Source organism: Lontra canadensis, unplaced genomic scaffold (genome assembly GCF_010015895.1).
Source record: "Lontra canadensis isolate GAN:19392208 unplaced genomic scaffold, GSC_riverotter_1.0 scaffold143, whole genome shotgun sequence".
NCBI lineage: Eukaryota > Metazoa > Chordata > Mammalia > Carnivora > Mustelidae > Lontra > Lontra canadensis.
The window spans coordinates 1,177,852-1,190,500 of record NW_022631137.1 but is presented as its reverse complement, the minus strand read 5'-3'; the positions used below and the strand labels follow the sequence as shown (position 1 = coordinate 1,190,500).

Sequence of the window (12,649 nt, the reverse complement as noted above, 5' to 3'; positions counted from 1 at the left end):
GTTTGTTTGTTTGTTTCTTTTCACTGCCACCTTATTTTCCTGGTCCCTGACCATGTATCCCAAGTAAAAGAAGTTTTCTAATAAAGCAGATGTAGACCCTTCATTTAATCAAGAGTATGTCTTACATCCTGTTTTCTTCTACTCTTTCTTCCCCAAAGGACTTTTGATGTTTAATTTCATGCATGTGGAAGGAGGATGTCCTTCACAATGACACAATGATCTTACCCAGCAAATATGTTTCCCTACACAGATCCCTGTGCTGGCAAATGGCATGACCTAGTTGTTTAAGCTAAATGCCTCAGCACCCTTCTTCATCCCTTCCTCTTGTGCTACCTGCTCTCCTCTCTCAGCGGCCAGTCAGTCCTAACAATGCCTCTCAGGGCCACCATTCTGTCCCTGTCCACCATGTACATCTCTGTTCCGGACCCCATGTCTCAGACAAGAAACCACCATGGCTCCTGCTTGCTCAGCCCCCAGCCCCCTCCCTCCCATGCAACTGGAGTCATAGTCTTTCATAGTCATACTTCAGAGTCTTCTTTGAGGGCTGAAAATGCACACACACAAATACAAATACAGGTGGATCTTGAATAACCCAGGGTTGGGGATGCCAACCCTCCATGCAGTCAAAAATCCACGTGTAACCTTGGAGTCCCTGGGAATTTATCTGTTCATCATCTGTTCACTGGAAGATTTCTCATTAACATAAATAGTCCATTAACACATAAGTTGTATATTGTATATATTATATACTATATTCTTTTTAATTTTTTTATTTTTTATAAACAAATAATGTATTATTAGCCCCAGTATATAATATATACTTAACCAGAAAGTAAGCTAGAGAAAAAGGTATTATTAAGAAAATCCTAGGAGCGCCTGGGTGGCTCAGCCGTTAAGCTGTCTTCAGCTTGTATCTTGATCCCAGGGTTCTGGGATGGAGCCCCCCATCGGGCTTTCTGCTCAGCAGGGAGCCTGCTTCTCCCTCTTTGAAAAAAAATCTTTGAAAAAAAAAAAAAAAAAGAAAATCCCAAGGAAGAAGAAAATACATTTACAGTATTGTACCACATTTATTAGAAAAAATCTGCATATAGGTCGACCTACACACTTCAAAACCATGTCGTTCACGGGTCAGCTGTACACTACACACACACACCCTTCTCTGAGCCTGAAAATAAAATCCAGAATTCTTCACACAACCAATCCTATGCAGCATGGTCTTTCATTCTTTTCTCCAGTATTTCTTTTGCTCGTTGGTTCCCACTTCTCCAAAATTAAGTGGGTAAAAAAAAATTAAGTAGGTAAACCTACCTTCCATTTCCTGTCTGCATCCATGAGGTTATAAGTAAGGTGGTCTGGGTAGCTTGTACTTTTGGTGAGAAAGGACTTCTGTTTGTTCATGAAACAGCTTTACTGAGCTATAATTCACTTACCATAAAATTCACCAATTCAGTGTTTTGCTTTGTTGTTGTTGTTTTTTTTTTTCAGTGTGTGTTGCAGAGAGGCACTGCCGACCCCACAACGAATTTCAAACCGTTTTGCTTTCACCATGTATATGCACAAAATCATCACCTTGTACGCCTCACATATACTGCATACGGTCTTTGACGATTAGACCTCATTAAAGTTGGGGCTGGTGGCGGGGAGGACATTTTCCCCATCCCAAAACACCCTCGAACATACCAGCCTTCATTGACCCCTCCCCTCGACCGTCGGCAACCACGAATCCACGGTCTGCCTCTACAGGTCCGCCTGTTCTGGGCATTTCGGGCAAATGGAATCACACACTAGGTGGCTTTTCGTGTCTGGTTGCTTTCCCTTAGCATCACATTTGCCAGGCTCACCTGCGTTGGGGCAGGTATTGCTCTAGAACATTCTGTCGTGTGGATATAGCATATTCTATTCATCTGGGAACACCTGCTACACATTTGGGTTTTTCCGCTCCTTGGCAGTGTGACTCACGCCACTCTCTGCCCGTCGTTAGGAGCATCACTAAATCTGGGCTGTTCCAGCTACTACCGGCAAAAACTCCGCCGGCCGTACGATTCCTCTAAGCCTCAGTTTTCTTCTCTATAAAATGGGAAGCACAACAGCATCTACCGCAGGGGTCCTGGTGATAATGGCTTGTAAGGGTGTGAGTACCGGGTTGAGAGCCTCGCATCTCGTACATAATTAGCATTCCGTAGACCCGCACTCTTCAGAACCATTCCCTTTCCATCGGGGCAAAATCTTTAGGGGGTCGTCGCTGACGACACTTCGTTTTCCACAAATAATTATTTAATTTTTCCCGTGCCCTAGTCATTTATTCATTCTCTTCAGTAAGCCCGTGGTAGAGTCATTACTTTCTTATATATGAAAACTAAGACTGAGAGGATTCAGGGATGTGTCCTCGGTGGGTGAAAGTACAACCAGATTTCTGGCCAAAAGCAAACGATAAATACTCAGAACCGGCATTTTCTGGTGTTTGGAACCTGTCCTCCACTTGTCTCCCAACCCTACATCTGCCACGCTTGGCGTACACAGGGCCCTGAGGCAGCTCATTGTAAGAGTAAAACCAAGGGCTTAGCTTTAAAGAGCAAATGCAGACCCGTTCCTCAGCCGTGGGAAGCAGCATTCGGTGGACAGTAGCTGATCACTTTCTTCTGAGAAGAAGGTTTACGTGCAGCAGAAAGACTGCAACGTAATATCAGAGAGAACTCCCTAATACTCAAGGTCTGGGCATCTTGGATAGCTCATCTGACACTCTCCCATAGTCTCCAGTCTGCCTCCTCTATCGCCACTGTGTGTGCACGTCCGTTTGTATGTCTTTATGTATGAGTGAGTGTTGGCAGGCACATATGCAAATGCATGTTTTGTGTACATGTTGGTGTCTGCATATATATGTTGGTGTGGGGGTGCTGGGGTGCACGTGCACCTGACCACAGCTCCGCTCTTCAGGGGCCAGGCCTCACTCCATCTCACTGATTTTTCTAACCCTGTGATTTTTTTTTTTCCCCCCCAAGGAGTTGGGAAGTCAGCTTAAGCCTTATGTTTTCTTTTTTCTTCATGATTCCGGCTAAATCCTCTGCAAATCACCATCCTCTACCTTCTGAAGATGTGTTGGGCGTAGCAGTTAAAACATACAGTCTACCTAGGCCTTCCTCCATGTACGTTTCTTTCTCTCATCCCCCTTCAATATGAGTGTCACACAAGACACATGGATGGAGATTGAAAGAGGGTTGAAAATGACATAGTTGGAAAGCGAGGAAGCCAGAGAGAGAGAGAGAGCGAGACTGAAATCTGTATTGGATCCCGCTCAGGGAGTTTTGGGATGAGGTTGCATGTTTGAGAGAGAAAATAGTAAAACAGTAACTAGGTGTCACTCTTTTACCAACCTTCACTGTAATTGAGAAGAGAAGTAAGCAAAAATAAAAGAACAGTTTTGTTAACCTGAGAATGTGATTTGGCTCAAGGTTTTTAGGGTTACGCAGTGCATGTCTGTGTTTCTTTTGCTCCTACCTAGCTGCAAGCCTTTCGCAAGTCATCTCTCAGAGTGATTTTAAAAAAATAAAATAAAAAGGGAGTTTTCAGCAGGGATGGCCTTTTATTTTCTCGCTTCCCCTGCAGTGAGGTAATCAGGAACCTGTCTGGAAGCATCAGAAGCCGCGGCTGCATTTGGTGGGTTTGAACTGGCCCACGTCCCCTGCCTCAGTCAGCCCCATGCTGGGAGTATGTGTGCAGCGCAGTCCTATGTCTGGGGTCTGGAGGGCGTCTGGGCTGTTCCTAGCAGAGCTGCTGTCCCTAGCTTCACAAAAGTGCCTCTTTCCTGCTGGTGGTCACAAGAGAAGGAGAGGGAGAGAGGGCTCTGGGGCCAGACAAAGCGAGCTTTTGCAACCGAACATGGCATTGACCACCAGCAGCCTTCATTATCCCCATCGTCACAGGCAGTCGGGCTGGCTTTTTGTCAGCCCTGTTCAGAGAAGCCTTGTTAATTCACCCCCATGAAAATGGAAGTTTCATAGGCATTGACATAATTAATGAAGAGGCAGGCAGCGTGCTCTACCAATTAACACCACAGGGAAAAGTAAAATGGGCTTTCTTTTGGCGTGTTGTGCCAAAGTTAAGGACTGTAACACACAGCAAAATAAATAGAGATGCTTTTAATGAGCCACAAGATCGAGCTGAATAACTCAGAAAGGATGGTGGGTAAACACTGCCAACTCTTTGCACCGTTAAGAGTAATTGATGAGCATAGTTAAAAGTTTGCGGGGTAAAAGGGACTGTCGGGTGCTGCAACCATGCTCATTTATAAATGTATTTTCCCCTGAAAGTAACTGTTAGGTATGTTAAAGGATGTAATGTGCAGTCAGAAACAAATATGATAGACTGGGCATTTCGTAGTGCCGGGAAAATAGGAGACTTTGTCATTCCAGAATGAATACTGTGGTGGGTTTTTCCCGCTGATGGGATTGTCTTTGTCAAACTCAGAGCAATACAGGCTCCTCACCTGTGGATCCCTGCCCCGTGCACACCCTGGAAGGGGAAGGAAGAGGAGTTCCAGAAGTGGCGTCGGAACCATTCCATCCCTTCCAGAAAGCCAGATGGATAATTTAATTATTTTTCTGTGCTCATAAGATTAAAACATGACCTTCCACCGAAGGGTTTCTTAAGGTTTCTGAAAGAGTGCGTGCATTTGTACCGAGAGGGTTTTCTGAGCAAGGCAAAATTCATTCGATCAGAAAATAGAAATACGATAGGTTTTAGGAGCTATTTTAGAAATTTTTCTTTTTTTCTTTTTTTTAGATTATATCATGGATTTGAGAGAGAATGAGTGAGAGAGAGGAAACACAAGTTGGGGGGGTGGGATAGAGGGAGTGGGAGAAGACTCCCCGCTGAGCAGGGAGCCCGATGTGGGGCTCCATCCTAGGACCCCAGGATCATGACCTGAGGTGAAGGCAGATGCTTCACCAGCTGAACCACCCAGGTGCCCCTATTTTAGGAATTTTTAAAATTCTGTGTTTGGTTGGTCTTTGTTAATGTGGTGTATCTGGTCCAATTAAGCTTTATTTTACGAAGTGCCTACAGTGGAGTCTCTTCATTCACGTATTTGACCCAAGAGAGCTCAATTATATATGGCAGGCCAATAAAACTCAACAGTTCTGCAGAACCCGCAACTCCCTGCTCCCAGCAACCATAACAGCAAAAGTGCAGGAAGGAAATTGTTGGCGTGAGTGGAAAGCTTGCTGTGATGTGGGCAAGAGAGAAAAGACTCAATAAGGCGCCCCTCAGTGGGCTTCCTTTCCTGGCCATCTCTAGTGGCTCTGGCATCTCACCACACTGAGCGTGCTGTCATTGTCAAACTGTGTACCGTGTATGCAACACAGGCCAACAGCTCGAGCTGTTGATGCTCAAATAAAGAGCAATGCATAAGAACATTAGAGAAGGCATGGTGATCCCAAATTCTAAGATTTCACCACGTGTGTATTCTGTTTTATGGGCCCACGGTGGCTGTGACCCTAATGTTGACGTGTCTCTTGGAAGACACACCATTTTCAGTTACATACTTTCAGGTACGATGGCTTCATCTTCCTTCCGGTTGAGAACTGTTCCCCATGCTTTTCAGCTGTCTGCTCTGTAAATGATTGTGGCAGTATGGTTCAGATTGTGGTCTCTGGACCTGTCTCGCGATCATCTTGGAGGCTGGTCTTAGCATCCCAAAGTGGAATTCCCAAACCCACTTTGATCGTCTTATATCAGGAGTATCCCTAGAATCAGCATGCTTCACGGGCATCCCATAGCCCCATGATCTTCTGATCTCTAAGAACATCGATATCCCATACTGCTTTCTGTCTGTCAGGATGCAGTATACTTCTGGGACTGTTTTATTGGATGTGCGCTCAGGGAATCTAAATGAGTTTGCATATCGCAGACTGATAAAACGATAGCTCTCCAGCTAAGAGAACATCCCATTGTTCTACAGTCCCAGCCATGAAGAGCTTGGTTTACTGGGTTTGTTTTTGGACTGGGAGGTATGTGTTCACCGTGTGCTGAAAGGTAAGGCCAGAATGGTTGTGACTAGTTGAGGTTTGATTTGATTGTTGCATTTTATATTGTGGCTCCTATTTAGATATCTGTGTAAAAAACTACCTTTGCCTTTTTAGGGAGTGTGACCCCAAACAGCTGCTTTGCACATTATAAGGGTCCAAGAAGTAGTTTGGAAATTGTCAGAAAAAGACATGACCACCAGGCAGGTCTCAGAAGGCAAGGTGGCCAAATTATAAAAGGGGAATTCTAGCTTCTGGCTCTTTTTTTTTTTTTTTTGTTTTTTCTGCATTGCCCTTCACCCCGCACACACACTTTAAAATTTTAGCATGGTTATTCACTGCTCATCGAAGTTTGTTACCCTACCATAATGGTCACATCTCTCCGAAGTGAGACCCCAGAAAGCAGACACGCTGAAAAAAATTGATTTCTCTTCTCAGAGGAATTCCCGATTTATCTCCAGATTTGTCTTCACAACGCCCAGGAACTGATGTCTCGGTGTGCCCAGCCAGAAAATGGGTAGAAAGCCATGCACTTCAGAAGAGCTATCTAAGCCCTGGGTTTCTCTCCTGCTGGGAAAATGGAGAGACGGCATTTTATTTTTTTACCATTATTAGCCAGCCTATCAGTCATTTAAAATTTCCTCATGAAGACACAAAGCCAGGTTTTGAATACTGCATGTCACTCTTTCCAGCTGATGTTATGAAAGGCGGTGGTGAATTTTCCGGCTAAAAAAAGATGCCTCGTTTCAGAAGCTCAGCCGGAAGCAAGAGAGGGCCGCAGAAATGACCAGAGCAGAGGGGAGGTGGCCCAGAAGGGGACTCACATTCCTCTTTGCTCTTGTTTATTTTCCATGAATGCAGTGAGTTTCAGCCGTTGAAGTTACAGCGCTGTCTGACAGGCAAACAGCCCTAACGTGCCAAGTCTCAGGTTGGCTGTGCAGGTAGTGTCTGTGTCAGTCCCTATTATTAATACATTCCTCAGCAATGAGGGTTTTCTCATTCATTCTTACAGAACTGTTTAGGGCTTGTGGCGACCCAGAGTTCTGTCAGAATGAGTTGTGCCCCTTGAAACGTTGGCAGGGCAAGAAAGTGACAACATAATGCTTGCTAAAGCTCTTGGGATAATGGGACCCAGGGAAGGGAGGGAGGCAGCACCCACAGCAGCCATGCATCTGGGCACCCGAGTTCAAATCTGCCCACTGCTGCTTGTGAACTGTGTGCTTTTTACACCCTCCTTAGCACTTGTCAGCCTTTCTTCCTCATCGGGTTGTCGTGCTGATTAAATGAGATAATGTGTCAGGGTTAGCCCAGTGTCTGACACAGAGTGTGCGCCACGGCAGCTGTGATTCAGGTCAGAAGCAGGGAGCAGTGCAGCTCCAAGCAGCTCTCCAGGGCATTCACCGTGAAGGATGGCCACGTTCCGGGTAGAGGCGTTCTTCAATGGCTTACAGAAAAGGGTCTTTGTCCAGGATCCTCACTCACTTAGCTTTGCCCAACCAGACTTCTCATTCATGGTAAATTTCTTTCTGTGAGGGTCCCCCCTTACTCAGGGGAGACTGCTTTCCACTATGGCCAAGCTCGTCTGGCCCACGCTCCATTCTTCTTCCCAGACTTGTGGGTTAAAGCCTGATTGAAGGACAGATTTCTGTTCCGATGTCAGCAGCCACCGGAGAGGTTAGCTTCTGGACTGGATGAGGCCAGGTCACTTGCATCTATGAGGGTTAGAGGCTGGAGCGCAGGGCGGGTTGGGCAGGACCAAGAAGGTTATCGTTAATGGCTGGGTCAGCCTAAGAATGCAAGTCTGAGATTAGAGTAATGAGGAGGGAAGACCTCCAGGGGAAGCTTCACAGGGTCAGGTGAAACCACGTGGTGCCTCTCCTTCTCAGAACAGGGCGCAGGATTTTTCTGTGAGCCCGGAGTTTGACAGTCAGTAGCAGAGAACGCTTCAGGATCTGATGGGTGTCCATGGTGGGTTCCATCGATAGACCTGAAAAGAGAAACCAAGATCAAGAGTCTTTTTCATTTGCTCATGATAAATGAGCACTGGTAATGTTAAGAACATAACAGGATAGCTTATGCTCCAGAGCTTTACCTGTGGGAGACACTTAGTGGAACTCCCATTTTACAGGTGAGTTCACTTGGCCAAGAATTGTGCAGGAGTTCAAGCGTCCATTCAGGTTAGCTGAGTCCCAAACTGTGATCTTTCAGGTTTTGCTATTCATTTCTGTGTCTCATGGCAAGGAGCCACAGAAATACTGAATCCCATATAGGGCTGGATGTTATGGGGCAAATGGAAGGGCAGAATATACAATTTCTGTCCTCAGTGGAGCCTTCGGTGTGGAAGGAAATGAGCAAGGCGCATAGAAGCAGAGCACTGGTCCCTGGTAATTTATTTTTTTTTTGGTCTGATAGAAATGTGGATACTTCCTAAACTAAATGAGCACTTTATTTTCTTTCTAGAAGTAGCAATTTCTTTATTAAAATCCATATATCTCTCATGGCTGGTTGGTTAGCACACCTTATAGGTTAAATGTACTGAGTTGCAGTGGACATATACCAGGATAGGGATATGCCATCTTATATGCCTTATGCACTTTCTGAAATAATAGGAATTATAAGTACATAAGAAAAATATATTATTAATATATAGTTTTAAAATTTAGACGATTGGAATGAAATTACTGGTTTCTTAGGCTGATTGTTCTAGGTTTTACAGAAACTATATTTTCAAATAACATGTTCTCCCCTGACTCCCTCCTTTTCTTAAAAAAAAAAAAAAAGCTCAGTTAAAGAAGAGGCTTAATGTGTAATGCTAATATTCCAATTATAAAGTGACTTATGTTGGTCTTAGTTTAAGCAAAAATTTTGGACTATGTCTCTCTGAATGTTAGTAGTCGAGTCTTGTGGTTTCATGTCAATATACTCACTCTATCGAAAGTTATCAGCGGCCCTGGTGCTATTTGAATTCTGCCCATGGGGATTTCTTGGAGTCGCTATGATGTCCCTCTTTGGGACCCTCTAGTCTGGTGAGTCTCAGTCTCACCTTCAAATTATAGAGCTAAAAATTATCACTGCCTGGACCCCATCCTGAGAGCTTCGCATGTAACTGGTATAGGAGAAGTCTGGACATCCGGATGTTCGAGCTTTAGATTTTCAGTGGAGCGTGTGCTGGGATGGGGTGGAGATCATGTTTCCAAATAGAGATGTTTATTTGGTTAAAATTAAATAGGAGGGTCAAATAAGTTTTGTTTTGGAAGAACCATGAATATCCTATAGTCGATTAAGATTCTCATTTTGGGGCTACCCTGGCTTTGTGTGTCCTGTGTCCTCGTTGTTCAAGGACTACCCCAAAGCTCAGCACCACCAGCATCACTTGGGGAATGGCCAGCAATGAAGAATTTCAGGACCCCTCCCACACACACCGAATCAGAATCTGAAATGTAACATGATCCCTAGGTAATGCAGTGCACTTTGAGTTAGAGAAGCACTGCCCTAGAAGTCAGTGGTGAGGAGAGTGATGATGATGATAGTCTGTTTTGTTGGGCACCTGCTGTATGTGAGGCACTAGGTCAAAACATTGTGGGATATACTTCTCTTTAACTTGTTCTAGAAATAGGGGCACCTGGGTGGCTCAGTTGGTTAAGTGTCTGACTTTCGGTTTTTGGCTCAGGTCGTGATCTCAGGATTGTGAGATCAAGTCACGTGTCCGGCTCCATGTTCAGCGGGGAGACTGCTTGAGCTTCTCTGCTTCTTGCTTTCCCTTTCCCTCCCACTCTGGCCCTTTCCCAACTTGTGCATGTGTGCACATGCACTCTCTCTCTCAAATAAATAAATAAAATCTTTAAACTGTTCCAGAAATAGTAGGCATGAAGAGTAGTAAGAGTAGTGACTGATATCCCAGAATTCCAAAAAATCTTGTTTGGTCCTCAAAATGACCCTATAAAGAAGATGATCGTTTACCTTTTATATAGATAAGGAAATTGTGAGTAACTTGTTCAAAGGCCCTAGGTAGTAGAGGAAATAGCTGTATTGCCAACTATATTTCTCCAAAGGCACGCACTTAGCTTATCTGTCATACTGTGGAAAAAGTAGAAAGTATGAATCTACATGGAAGTTTGCAGATTGTCTCCCTTCCACAAACCATATGAAACAATGGGATTTAGCCTTGCATTAAAAGATAACTATGCTAGCTTTGCGCAGTGGCAGTATCGTAGCCAATGAGGTTTATCCGAGGCGCGATTATTGCTAATTGAAAAGATAACTATGCTGGAGTGGTTCTTTGTTCTCCAAACTCTCTATGAATGACAGAAATCCAAATAGAACTGCCTTTAGTCAAAAGTGCAACACGTTGTACTTTTAAAACTGTGAATTTTATGTTCCAAAATGGGTTTCAGGTATGGCTGGATCAAGGTGACCAAATGAGGACGGCCTTAGGAATATGCCTTAAATTATCTCTAGGCTCTGCTTCTCTTGATGCTGACTTCTTTCCATGGAACATTCTTCCTAAATGGTGGCAAGATGTCCACCTGCAACTCTGGCCTTAGACCTTATCATTTTATCAACACCAGCATCGAGGAGTACATCTTTCTGAATCGTATAAGGCAACATCACAGAGATGCATCTCATGTATCTCATACCCTCCTTGAAACAATTATTCTGGTCTGAAACATGGAATATACTGATTAGACAGGTTTGGCTCCGGTATGAATGATAATTTCTGTACTATAGTTTATAAAACTAGAGCTGGAGAAGGAGATTTTCTTTATAAAAAAAAAGTTACTCTTATTGGAAGGGGAAAGGAATTATTGGCAGATGTAGGGGGACATGAGTCCACTGTAGGGCCTCAGTTAAGGGAATCAGATAGAAAGAATTGTAAGGGGGCAACCTGTATTGACCTTCCACCTGCCTGCATGTACATTCTGTGGACAGAATTCTGGATTTTTCTCTTGCCTGTCATAACAACTGCTTTCAACTACATCTCCTTGGGGAGAAAGGAGCCAACATCTGGTAGCTCTGTCTGGTGCTAGAACAATGCTAAGTGCTTACACAGTTAGCTTATTTTCTGTTCCTAACCACTCTGTTAAGTAGATTGTCCAGAGTCAAACTCCCAAGCCAGAAAAGGCAGCATGGGGGAACTCAGCAATGGGTCTGAGGTCATAGCTAACCAGGAACACTGTGTGGACTCCCAGCTCACTTCAGAACCTATGTTCCTGTGTATAGGAAACCTCTGAAAATGAATAAGGGAACACATATGTCATTAAAAGAAAATTCAAGAGGGCGATTCTAAACTTCGAGGGTCACAAGGCAGGAAGACTTTACAACTTTCAGATATGGTCCTTGTTTTCTCACGTGGTGCTTATGTGTGAGCTTCTGTGTGTGTGTGTGTGTGTGTGTGTGAGAGAGAGAGAGAGAGAGAGAGAGAGAGCAGGTAACAGTTCATGTGAAAATATGAATTTCTGGCTTCTCCCACCCGCTACAAGGTATATGACCAGAGTTAAGATATTGTCATCCCCTCTGGCAATGCATTTTTTCCTGCATTCCCTCCAAAGTTGTCACCTGGCCAGCTTTAGTCATTTACGGGATCCGTTCAGCACTGGGGACACTTGAGTTTCCAAATCCTGGTGTAAGAGTATCATGCCACTTCACTCACATACACGGTGGCCTCCGCAGTGCGTCCTCCATTCCCCCGAACCGCTACAAAGCATAGCGAGTGTTCTGTATTCATGTATCTGTATCTTTCCTCACTGCGTGTCTCTCTCTCTCTCTCTCTCTCACACACACACACACACAAAAGGGAGCAATTTGCCTTTGCCTTGTCCTTTCCTTCCCCTGCCCCCTCTCATTTAGCTCTGCGCCTAATCCTCTTCTCGTAGCCTCCATCTCCGCAATGTAGGAATTTAGCATGCTCTCTACCCAACCGTATTAATAAAGCACTTGAAAATATGCAATTTTATTCAGGATTATTTATCTAACTATCTCTACTGAAGTGCTGCTTCTGCAGCTCCTCAAACGCAGTGGCTTCCCTAGTGGCAGCTTTTGGAGCCCGAAAGCATGGACTGTAATGCAAAGCCATGGATGCCAGCTGCACGCCCCAGCGTCCCCAGGCCAGCCATTGCAGCAGGAGGCCAAGACGGGCCCTGAAGTGAGCATCTGGTCCATCCCCCTGCCTCTGGGCTGAGCCGTACCAGTTAACTGTAGCACCCAGGAACACTTGCCTTCCTATGGCAGTTACAGGAAATCCTAATCTCACGATTGCAGCTTAGGGTCGGAGAGAGCCCAAAGCGGTGATGAAGTCTGCCTTGGCTGTTTTTACTCCTTGCCTTAATGGTGGATTATCTCATCTTTATCCCTTCCCTTAAAGCAGGGTTTCTCCACAGTCAAACTGTTCTTTGTTGTGGGGCCCTCCTGAGCACGGTAGAGGCTTAACAGTATCCCTGGCCTCAGCCCATTAGATGCCAATGGCAACCAGTTGTGACAACTAACCCTTCTCCTAACATTGACCGATGGGAAAATTTGCCTGGTTGAGAACCACTGCTTTCTAGAAACATAGCACAGACGAGTGCCATGAGATCTGGTCTCATGCCTGATTTCGCTCATTGTTTTGTGAACACAGAATGGACTCCCAGTAT

The 12,649-nt window shown here is 44.8% G+C and overlaps 1 protein-coding gene and 1 non-coding gene across 13 annotated transcripts in view; both read left to right on the top strand.

Moving 5' to 3' along the window:
* The window catches only part of RBFOX1 (RNA binding fox-1 homolog 1), a 2,042,166-nt gene that overhangs the window by 1,610,697 nt on the left and 418,820 nt on the right, over window positions 1–12,649 (top strand). The gene's annotated exons all lie outside the window — the stretch shown is intronic.
* Window positions 10,209–10,355, top strand: LOC116858874. The gene has a single exon (XR_004381030.1). It is a non-coding gene; the product is annotated as a U4 spliceosomal RNA (small nuclear RNA).